General features: G+C 44.2%; 1 pseudogene; it reads left to right on the forward strand.

The window, feature by feature from the left end:
• The first annotated feature begins 7,701 nt into the window (after window positions 1-7,701).
• LOC111730378 lies at window positions 7,702-7,796 on the forward strand (annotated as a pseudogene).
• The last annotated feature ends 3,200 nt before the right edge of the window (window positions 7,797-10,996 follow it).

The raw sequence follows: 10,996 nt of genomic DNA on the forward strand, positions 1-10,996 counted from the left end.
TCTCGGTCTCCCTTGCTCTGTCTCTGTCTCTCTCTGTCTCTCTCTGTCTCTCTCTGTCTCTCTCTGTCTCTCTCTGTCTCTCACACACACACACACACACACGCACACGCACATACACACACACATTTTCTTGGTGATAAAATGAATAAGGTCATCTGAAGCAAAATGCTAGACATAGAGAAAAAGACACTCTTGAAAGCGCACGGTCTGCACAGGCTCAAATTTGCCCTTTTCATGCTTCTTCAGAACTTCTTTTCTGCAGATGCCACTTCCCCTGCTTTTATCAAGGCAGCTCCATCCTGGTTTCATCAGGGCCAAGACCACAAGCCCCAAGCTCCATGGCACACTGTGCAGGCATTTTTCCTTCCTCATGAAGTGTGTTGCAGTGTGGGGTTGCCCACAGTGCAGTACCGGCTGGGCAACAGCCCTACTCAAACTTTTGGTCCCAGTCTGCAGGGTCCCAGCTCCGTGCGATCCCTCCTCCGAGCTGCCGAGGCACAGAGCCAGCCCCGCATCAGCCCTCCACAGGGCCCCTTCCCCACGCTTCTAGGTGCTAATAACCCCAGGCTGTTTCTTCATTCCTTGGGATGGTAGCTGGTTCCTATGGTTAATACCTCTGAGATACCTCAGGGTTTCTTCTTTGCCCTTTCAGTCTGCTAACACCAGGTTAATTCATTCCCTTTATTAAATTCTCTCTGTTAAAATAACTATGGGGATAAACTCCTTACCTAAATAAGATTTGTATGATCAAAACACTTTCTAGAGTGGTACTAACAGTTTTGGTTTCCTTGGTTAGTTTTACTGTGTTGAATTTAAATTAAAATTCATTGAATGTTTTCCAATTATGCTTTAATTTTAGAATATTTTTTTTTTAAAAAAAACTATGGTGATTTCTGTTTTCCTGATTGGACTCCTATACTGATATATACTGAGAAAAGCTATTAGGAAAAGATGTGTCAGTTTGAACCTGCTAGTGAAGACAGGCTTCTGGGTAGCCTGATGGAGTAAGCCACCTCCTCCTCGCCTGGGGTGGCAAGAAGAGCTTTCATCTGTCACATTCAAATGACAATCATCAAGGAGCTGTGTTCAAGACCTAATTGGAAGTTACCTCCCACTAAGCTGTCTAAGTTTTGACCATTTCTTATATTCCGATGGGTTTTAGGTACAGATGAATAGTGAAGGAACATATATCTTTTTAAAAGCCAGAGATTCCAGAACTCCTGAAGAAAGAGCATCTTGACAGGGGAAGAAGACCCAACTGGAGAAGAGCATACTACAGAACAAATACACAGAAGGAGCTGGACAACCTAACTGCTCGTAAAGACCAAAGGGAGGCCGCCACACTAAGTCAGGAGGGGAAGGGCCATTAAAATCACAGGTGGTTGTAATAACCACACATCCACTCAGTGCTGAGTTTCCAGTCCCTATCTCCTTACTTGGGAGCAATTAGTCTCGGGTGAAAAATTGCACTTTCAGCTAATTGCACCTGCAATTACCTACTTCCGGGTGCAATTAGCCACTTGAACCTAATTCTGAGTGTGCAAGTGTTTAATTTCACATGTAAGGAGGTGATTCCAGATATAGTTAGTTGTGGCCTCAGTCTTTGCACCTGCAACTAATTGTGACTAATAAAACAAGTCTCCATGCAAGTCAGGTTGAAGGTGCCCATGGTGACCCTGTTTGGAGAACCAAGAGCTGGCTTGGTTGGGCCGATAGAGAAATAAAGGTACCAACAGGAACAGAAGGCTAAATTATTAGAAATTGTCATTCTTTGGATCTATGGTCACGTTATCCATGTCTCCACGCTCCTGCCAGGCTATAGAATATGAAGTCAGGGGACGAGACGTCCAGCTCAGCGAAGATGACGGAGCAGCTCTTCTGCAGACATTGAGGGCCATCCATCCAGCACAGGTCAGAATTGCATTCCAGCCAATTCTCCACTGCTTGAGTTAACTCTGAAGAGCTGGTTCAAAAACACTGAGTAACAGACGTTTACTGATATCCTACTATGTGCTAAGTCACATAGTAAATTGAGAAATTAATAGGCATGGCTCCTGCCTTCAGTTTCAAGTCAGTTCCACAAATATTGAGTACCTACTACCTGTTTGGCATGTCAAAGTGATCATGAACAGAATCCATTTATTCTGTCTTTCTACAAATATCTATTTATTGAGCCTCTTTGGAATCCACATTCAAGCAGGGAAGACAGATGTTAAATAATTATTTACACAATTAATGTCTTCATTACGTGATTGGGGCCTGCCCTGAGCTGAGAGTTCAGGTCAGCCTTCTCTAAAGAATTACTGCTTGAGTTGAGATTTAAAAGATGACTAAGAGTTACCTAAGCAAGGGGCTGGGGGGCGGGGGGAGGGGAGGGGTTCCGGGCAAAGGATATGAAACTGCAAAGGCTCTAAAGAAAGAAGAAACATGTCATTGTTGAGAAACAGAAAGAAGACCAGAATAACTGGAGCAGAGTAATGGGAAGGGGGTGCGAGTTTTATATGATGAGTGGGAGGAGGCTCTTAAAGGTACCCAAAAATGTGCCCCGTGAGAAAACAGATGATGGTCCCCACCAGCATTGCGTGGCCTCTCAACATTGTCCAGGAGGAAGTCTTGATGTGAGATATATTTTTGTCCCTCTTCCTCTAATATCACTAATATGGACTTAGACCCTGGAAGAGTCAGAAGGGAGATGAGGTAGAGGGAGGAAAAAACAACAAACCAGCTGCACATCCCTGAGCTTAAGCTTAGGTGAATACCTTTGATTTGGAGGTGAGATTGAAGTTTTACGTTAGACTCAGCTGGACTTTTAAGACTTGAAAATAAATTTCACTTTCAAAATTGAGGCTATTCTAATAGTTGGAAGTGATCCAGAAAGCGATAGGATCTGCGTGACAGGTCTCTGAAGGATGAGAAATAGGGACCCACCTGAGCAGATCTGAAGGGTGGATGGAAGAGATAGACGGCCTCTTTGTGACTGCACTTCACAGAAGCCTGAGAATGCAGGGAAGGTTCCACAGAGATAAAAAGGCTGGCAGGACTTGTTAGACTGCAGGAGAAGAATGGTGAGAAGACAGGGGATAAAGTGTCCATCCTCGGTTGGAAGAAAGGTTTAAGAAGTCAGGCCTGCTGAGAGTGGGTGGTCTGAGATGGGAGCAGTAGAGCTGGATCAACATGGGGTAAGGTCACACGGAAGGAAGTCTCGAAGGCCGGCAAGAGGAGACAGGGGTCTCTAATATCAACCTGGCTTCTCCTCCAGACTCTTAACAAGCAGTAAAATGATTTATTTTGAGCCTAAAGGTGAGGGACGGGGTATCTAGGCAAGCTCCTGTCCAGGGCTGAAACTATGGCTTTCTCCCCGCTTTCTTCTCTGTGTGGCGGGACGGCGAGGCGTCTTCGTTGTGAGGACATTCCCTCTCCATCCCAGCCCCTTTGCCAGCACTCCTGGCCAAGATGGAAGATGGATCTTCAGGATACGGGAAGAGTAGCAGGATCCCCTCTTTTCCTCCTTCCTCTCATGTGGCCAAAACTGGCTCGATGCTCCCCGATTCAGCTACTTCTCCCTCAGCACAAAGGACAACCACGTTTCCCAACCTCCTTTACAGTTAGACTTGAGTCATGGACCTGAGTTCTAGTCAAGTGGCCAGTATAGCCCTGTCCCCTAAAACATCCAATCCAGCCTTCCACTCGTTCTCCTCTCTCGATTTTGAGAAGGTGGAGACACATAATGACAAGAATCTGCTTACTTGCTCAGAGAGGAGCCATGAGACCCGCACCAGACCGTGACCCAGGCAGGGCAGAAACATATGCTTGATTAGCCACTGAGATGTGGGCTTACTCATTAGTGCAGGTCGCCTGGTCTACCTTAACGTGCCTACCCGCCCAAACCATGTTCCTAACCAACCCTCCTGTCTCCCTCCCTTCTGCACACTTGGCCTCATTCATTTTTCATGCAGCAGAGTGTTCACAACTCTAGAGGTGGGGAAAAAGCACCCACGAAAAAGACACTTAGGCCTTTCTCTTCCTCGCACACGCTACTGCGCTGCCACAACTGTGGCTGGTCCCTCTTCCTGGAGTGCTCCTCTTCTAGATGTTTGCTCAAGTGGCTTCTCCTTGGCTGAAACAACCCTTGCTCAAAGAGGCTTGGAGCCACCTGCCCAATAATTTTTCAACACAGTACTCTCCTTTGCTGCCTTTGGTGTGCTGGTCAATTCATGAATTTATCTTATTTATTGTCTCTCCTATGTCATCTCTCTGAGAACCAGGTCTAGGTTTTGTATGTTGCTATTTCTCTAGTGCCAGGACATGCCCACACCTATTCAATAAATAAGTGTGGAATGAATGAAGGAAGGAATGAATGAGAAGGGATAAAAATTCACACCTTCAGGTTATCCCGTCTCACTTCTTTTACAGATGAAATCGAGCCCTTTTTTCTAAAAAGAGGAAACAGAAAAGCAGCTAATGCAATACTACCGTGGTAGCTGTTTCTGGAGTGCTGAACTTGGATGTGATTTATTCAAATGAAAACTCTGGGGGGATTGTTTTGGAGGGATCCATAAAACAAATGTCATTTTTACCTGGAGAATTCACCCAACCTTCTAACCAATTTCAAATATAGTTCTTTAATGCAGATTTGACAAATTTGAAATCTCTTACACAAAGCCATTTATCATCTAATGTGTGCCTGCCCTGCTCCACAGTTTAAGTTATAGCTTTTTAATGGGGTAAAGCATTTCTATAAAATCATCAAAATACCTTAAACCAAAACTGCCTATAAGAAATTGATGAGTTTCAAGCATTGACTCAACCCTTGAAAACGTCAGCCTTACCGTTGGCACTGTGGGCACTTCTAATAAAAGCAGCTAAGGAGGTATAATGAATATCTAATGAACCATCTTGTATGTCTATGTGGTTTCTCGAATTGGAAATAAATCAATGAGCCTTACAAAATGCATATTTTAGTGGTATATTCATAAACAATAATCTTGTTTTTCAATCATGACTCGAGTGTCATTCTTTTTATAACACAACTGAAGATTTAATAATTTATTTTATATATACATCACCCAGAGCTTAAAGGAAGAAGGCAACCAAGTGCATATTTGAATTTTTAAAATGTCCTTGTGTGTGGAAGCTACGTGGATCATAAAGGCAAACCATAGCACTCAGATCCAGCAGCGAACACAGGGTATGTGAATAATGACTAGTAAACAAAGTCTGGAAACTTCCAAGAATTCAAGGTGGTGGAGATAGCCTAGCCTGAGCACCATGGGCTAAGCGAAGAAACAGACCGAAATGAATCCTGCCTCACAGGCACGTAGCTGCGCCCATGCTGGCCCTCCCTGCCCGCTCAGCCAGAGGCAGCGAGTCTCACCAGACTGGAACAGACTCCTTGGCAGTGCTGTGGCGTGTCTCCTGCAGAACCTGACAGAGGGTTCGGCTGGCTTGTCCCACCCACTTCCTCAGCTGGAAATGGTGAGTTGCTTCCCCTCCTGTTGGCATGGCCTCAAACCCTATGACCCAAAGCTGCCTCTCTATCTCAGCAACTTCCCTTCCAGAGGCCAAATATAACCATCTCTTTCCCGGTTCACAAAAATTCCAGTCAGACGGCTGTGCACAGTGACAGCCGGCCAAAGAGCGTCTCACCAGCCCAGCCCACAGCCAAAAATAACGGCCCCTTGGTTAGGAAGGGCTGGAGATTTTTTTTGCCCCCTGTTGTTGGGACTTTGTTCTGAGCTATTTTTTGTTTTGGTGTTGGATTTTGTTTTGTTTTTGTCATTTGGAAGCAAAGAGTAGCTGAAGAAATTACTATGTCATCATCCCACATTAGTTTCACGGGTTTAGTTCCAGTCATGGTGGCTCATGACCAGAAAGGTGTTCATCTCTTCAACCTCTCCAGTCACCTACACAGAAGGAGAGTCTAGCAAGTACGTCTCCTCCCCACTCCGTCCAGCAGTGCCTCCTGCACAGCCATGTCGTGCTGGGACCCAGCCACCCGACTGCGCTTTCTCCTCAGTCTGGCCAGCGAGACAGGCAGAGGCTTATCTGCGGGGGTGGGGGTGTCGCTTCTAGTTTGTACCTATGGTGCATCCGGGCAGCACACAGGCCTTGGGACCCCAGAGCTGTCCATTCAGTGCCCTCTGCAAGTACTAAAATGACTTAAATTATTCATTCATTTCTTTGAAAGTACACAGTGTTCAACAACAACCAAGCCCATTTTTGATCTTCTTCCTGACACACCAGTCTCCTGTCACCCAGATTTTTGCAGGCCAACAGACACACCTTGTTAAATTTTACCTAGCAGGTGACACTAAATTGAAGCGTGCTGAAGAGATCCAGGCACGGAGGGGTGGCTGCCTTCTCCACATCCTATTTCCAAATGCAATGAATAATAAGCAATTGTGCAAAACTGTAACCTTCAATTGTCGGAACGTCTTTGTACTTTTGTTCTTCCAAGACAGAATGTTTTCTGGCCTTATGTTTCTACCTGAGGAAAAAAATACCCCTTCAATTTCTACACATGCGTACATATCACACAGATACATCTCATTTCTTGTCATATTGCGTGCTGTCCCAGGACCAATAAATAATTTATGCATTTAATGCATTTATCAGCTCTTGTGTGTGTATGTGGTGTGTGTATACACATACACATCCTATGTGCTAAGATCAAAGATATCATCTATAGGGACAAAAAGCAAGCAACCTCTTGAGTGTTTCTCCACCATAAAATTAACTTTGTATCTTATTCGTCAAATGAATAGAAAGCGATAACAGGTCCGTGTTCTTTACAGAAAACTAAGTGCTAGTCTACACCAGAAAAAGTTATATTACGCATTTCACATTGCATATTTTCTGAAATTGCTCTCGTTTCTTTTTTCTTTCCTAAAGAAGGTCTTTATTACTTCAGGGCCACATAGATTGTAGAGGGAATATGGTTCCTAAGTTTCAGCTTGTTCTATTTAAGCTGCCTTTCCTCTGCTTCCCCCTTGGTGTATTTATCATGCTTGTCATCAAGAACTGCTTCTGAGACCCTCGCAGTGCCAAGCGGTGGTACCAGGTGTGTGTGTTTGGCAGTCTTCACCTGCTGTCCACAGATTCCAACTTGGATTTAACCAAGATCATCATTCACGCCCTCATGGCAGCAGCATCTTGGGGTGCTACCAGCGTGATGACAAGCAACAAGAATGAGCACCGGGACAGCAGCTGCTGTGGAATAAAATCACATGACTGTACCTGGCTCTGGTTTGCCGTTCCTGCTCCTGCCACCTCTCTCCACCCATCTTCCTCATGTAGAAGACTTTTGTGTTTCATCGATGATGTGAAAGAATCGCCAGATTGATACAGTCTTAGAGGAAAAGATGTCAAAAGACCTAGTTTGACCTGCTCATGTATATAAGGAAATGAAAGCCACGTAGGCTTAAGTTCCCTGGCCAAGCTCACCAGATAGTTGTTGGCAGAGCAATGACTAAAATCAAGTAATTGAACCCACTTTCCAGTGCTCTTTCCGCTATACCAGTGGCTTTTCAACATTCATTAACACAATCCACAGCATGAAATAAATTTTATATCTTGACCTATAATGTCTACACATATAATCAACTAACGCAAAAGTATCACAAAACAATACTTATCTTTACTATATGTGATTCACTTTGGTATTTTCTATTGCAGTATATTCACTTTAAAATATTCTGGAGATTGCTTGCCAGCATGTATACTAAAATTGGAACAATACAGAGAAGATTAACATGGCCTCTACACGAGGATAACATGCAAATTTTCTCCATATTTTTGTACATTTACCAAATGTTCCTCTTCTTTCCAGGGATAATATTTATAGGTATACAGTCAAATAATTTGCATTTTTCTAATTAGACACATTGACTGAATGTCTAAGAAGGTAGGAATTAAATTAGATACAGAGAAGGGACCCTTCCAGCTTTAACCTGTCATGTGCTCGATCAGGAATGATCTTATCATCTGATCTGTCCTTAATTCTGAAAGGCAGAACAATCTAGTAGAGAGAATACTGGGTCTAGTCCTGGCTCCACAATCTTCCAAGTGTGTGCCTTTGGGTGAGTTTTCTCTGGGTTCAGTTATCTCATCTGCAAGATCAAGCTGTTGCTAATTGACAGAGTTCTGAGAAGTGAACAAAATAATGCAAATGAATGCAATAAAAAGCTCTATCCACAAGACTTGTCCTGGAACAGCAATGGTCTTAAATTCTCACATTTCAGAGAAATATGGTGTCTCAAGATGTTTCTGGATTCTCATCAAAACACCTGCATAATGTATTATGAATAAATTTGGTATAATAAAAAAAAAACTCAACACTGAATTGTCTCATCTATAAATGCTTTTGCAGGTGTTTGGAGAGGAGTGGTTGGCACTAAATCTTGAAGACATTCAGCCTCAGAAAAGTAGAAGCCATTGAGACCAAAGATGACTCCATGCTCTTGAAAGGGAAAGGTGATGAGTCACAAATGGAAAAACATATTTAAGAAAGGCTGATACTAGTGAGGATGAAGATGAAGATTTGAATGAACATATGGCAAAATTTCCAGATGCAACAGCCATGCTGAAGGCTGGTGGGACATGTGAGGTAGAGAGAATGAAAAGAAGTTCCAGATGCACTCAATGGTGCTTCATTTTCTTTTGAAGGTGTCTTCCTAGGAGGTGGTCGGGATTGGTTTCAGTGTATCCCCGCTGTGGACTCACAAAATCCAACTAATAAAAGATTGAAAAAAAACTGACATAGACAATATTTTTGAAAATATGCAAAATGTCTGCAATGACCTTGCCAAGGACAGTTAGAAGGATCCTCGACACCTGAGAACATCAGGCAAAGCCATTCAGAAGTTGGTCATGATGCTATGTTCAGAGAAGGGGTCAGCTTCATTGCTGCGTCATTGCTGCTGGGTGCAACAGAGCAGAAGTTGTCACGAAGATCCTAAAGAGGAGGAGGACCCTGGCATGGGCACTGCAGCAGGTGGAGGTGGCTTGTTCTGATTCCTAAAATAGTGCATGATCACTATTAATAAACTGTTACAGGAAGCTCAAAGCTGTATTTCTCACCAATAACGGCAGAAAAATCACTTGGAAAAAAAAAAAACTAAAGAAAAAGTTATGGGTTTCAGTTATAGGTTTCAGTTGACAAAATACATAATGGTTATGGCTGTCACTGTGCATACCCACAGATAAATTATGTTGTGCTTTTAAATAAAAAGACATTTGTATGTTCCTTTAAAAAACGCCAGCTGTGCTTACAAAGTTTACTCCACAACCTACCAAACAGTATTTGAAATAGCACATCCCTGCAGAGAGGGACGAGCTTGAGTGCAGGGGGTGTTCCCTCTTCTCCCAGACTCACCTCCAACCTGCTCTCAACTTCTCTGACACCTACTCCCACTGCATTTCTCATTCCAGAGCCTTTCCAGTGCTCTCCAGAACCTCTGTTTCAAGGTGAGCAACAGCCCCATCAATGTTACCCTGGAGGCAAGGAGCGTTCCCTTCTCCTTTTGCCTTTGGAGCCTGCCTCTCTCAGAGGGCACCGCCCACCCCACACTACTCCTTCCAGACTCTCAGATCCTGGAGACGGAGGATGTCTGTCCTCTTTACCCTTCAAAGACACTGTTACTCTTCTACCTTCGTGTAAGCTCCTCCCTTTCTTCCTATGCCACCTGGTTGCCCATCCCCACCCCCAGACCTCCCACCGGCATCTTTGTAGGTTACCACCTTCTTTTCTGTCCTAGGGTTGCCATCAGCTAGAGCATTTTAATATCCATATGGACAACACTTCCAAGGCCCTGGCCCTCATTCCCCGTTATTCCCTCCCTCCCCTGGTCATAAGTCTGACTTCGGAATCATCTGGCATTGTCCCACCTGAGGCACTCTCAATCTTCATTCTGCTCTCTGGTCACAGCTCCCCCCTCCTGAGATTGCATTCCCTTTAATCCATTAACCCTGACTTTCAATCACCTTGAGCCCTTGCATCCCCCATTCTCTCAGTTTCCTTGTGGTTTTGCTTCCATCTCCTTCCAAGCTAGACTCTAGGGCCCAGAACTTCAACCACTCTTTTGACAATACTCCAAACCAATGGTCTGTGAATTTCATAATGCACATCCAACAGTGAAACAAGAAAAATAATTGAGCCTATCTCTGACATTTGTTTGTTTATTTATTCATTCATAAATTGCATAAATTTTACTATTGGACTGACATTTTTTTTTCATTTCAAAAACATACCACAAAAATAGAAAAAGTATAAATTACAAGATTTCAGTATTCTCCGCCCCTCCCCAGTGGATCATCTTCCATAGCCCCTAGAGGTATGTACACCCCAGTTTGGGAACCAAAACCCTAAGCCCTGTCACTCTCTTTGCCCTTTGTCACATCCACCCAGCAAAACCAACCCTAAACTCATCTACCAACCCTGAGCCCATCTAGACTCAAGTGTCCTGTTCTCTTCCAGGTAGCTGCATGACCTGGGAGACCACCTGGTCCCTGGTGACCTCTCTGGACTTGCCCTTTCTCCTCAGGGCAATATCACTGATAGGCTCAAGGAGTAAATTCAAGCAGATTGGCAAGAAAATTTCCTTCGTCCTTGTATTGCCAGCACCCAGCACAGTGCCAGCACTTGCCCGTGACCCGTCAGTGTTTGTTGCATTGAATTGCGTACACACGTGGCATCTTTATCACTCTAGCTTCATGGTTATAAAGGCATGAAGAGCATTTAGAGAAAGCCCCATAGGTCAGGAAGTCCCGGCTGAGCGTGGTGCTTAGTTCTGACGCCAGGTGAGGATCACTTGCTGTTGCATCACCTGTCTGCCCTCTGTGACCCAAACAATAGACCCAACCTTCAGAAGCCAGACACGGCACAGAGGACCCAAGCTCGAATTAGGCCATGTGTGCCTGAGGCAGCTTAATTAAAGCCATTTCACACCTTGACTATTCTAGGGGGTTGCTATGGAGACAGGGGATAGGGCCCCTCCAG

The sequence above is a fragment of the Pteropus vampyrus genome, unplaced genomic scaffold, assembly GCF_000151845.1.
Source record: "Pteropus vampyrus isolate Shadow unplaced genomic scaffold, Pvam_2.0 Scaffold310, whole genome shotgun sequence".
Classification (NCBI taxonomy): domain Eukaryota; kingdom Metazoa; phylum Chordata; class Mammalia; order Chiroptera; family Pteropodidae; genus Pteropus; species Pteropus vampyrus.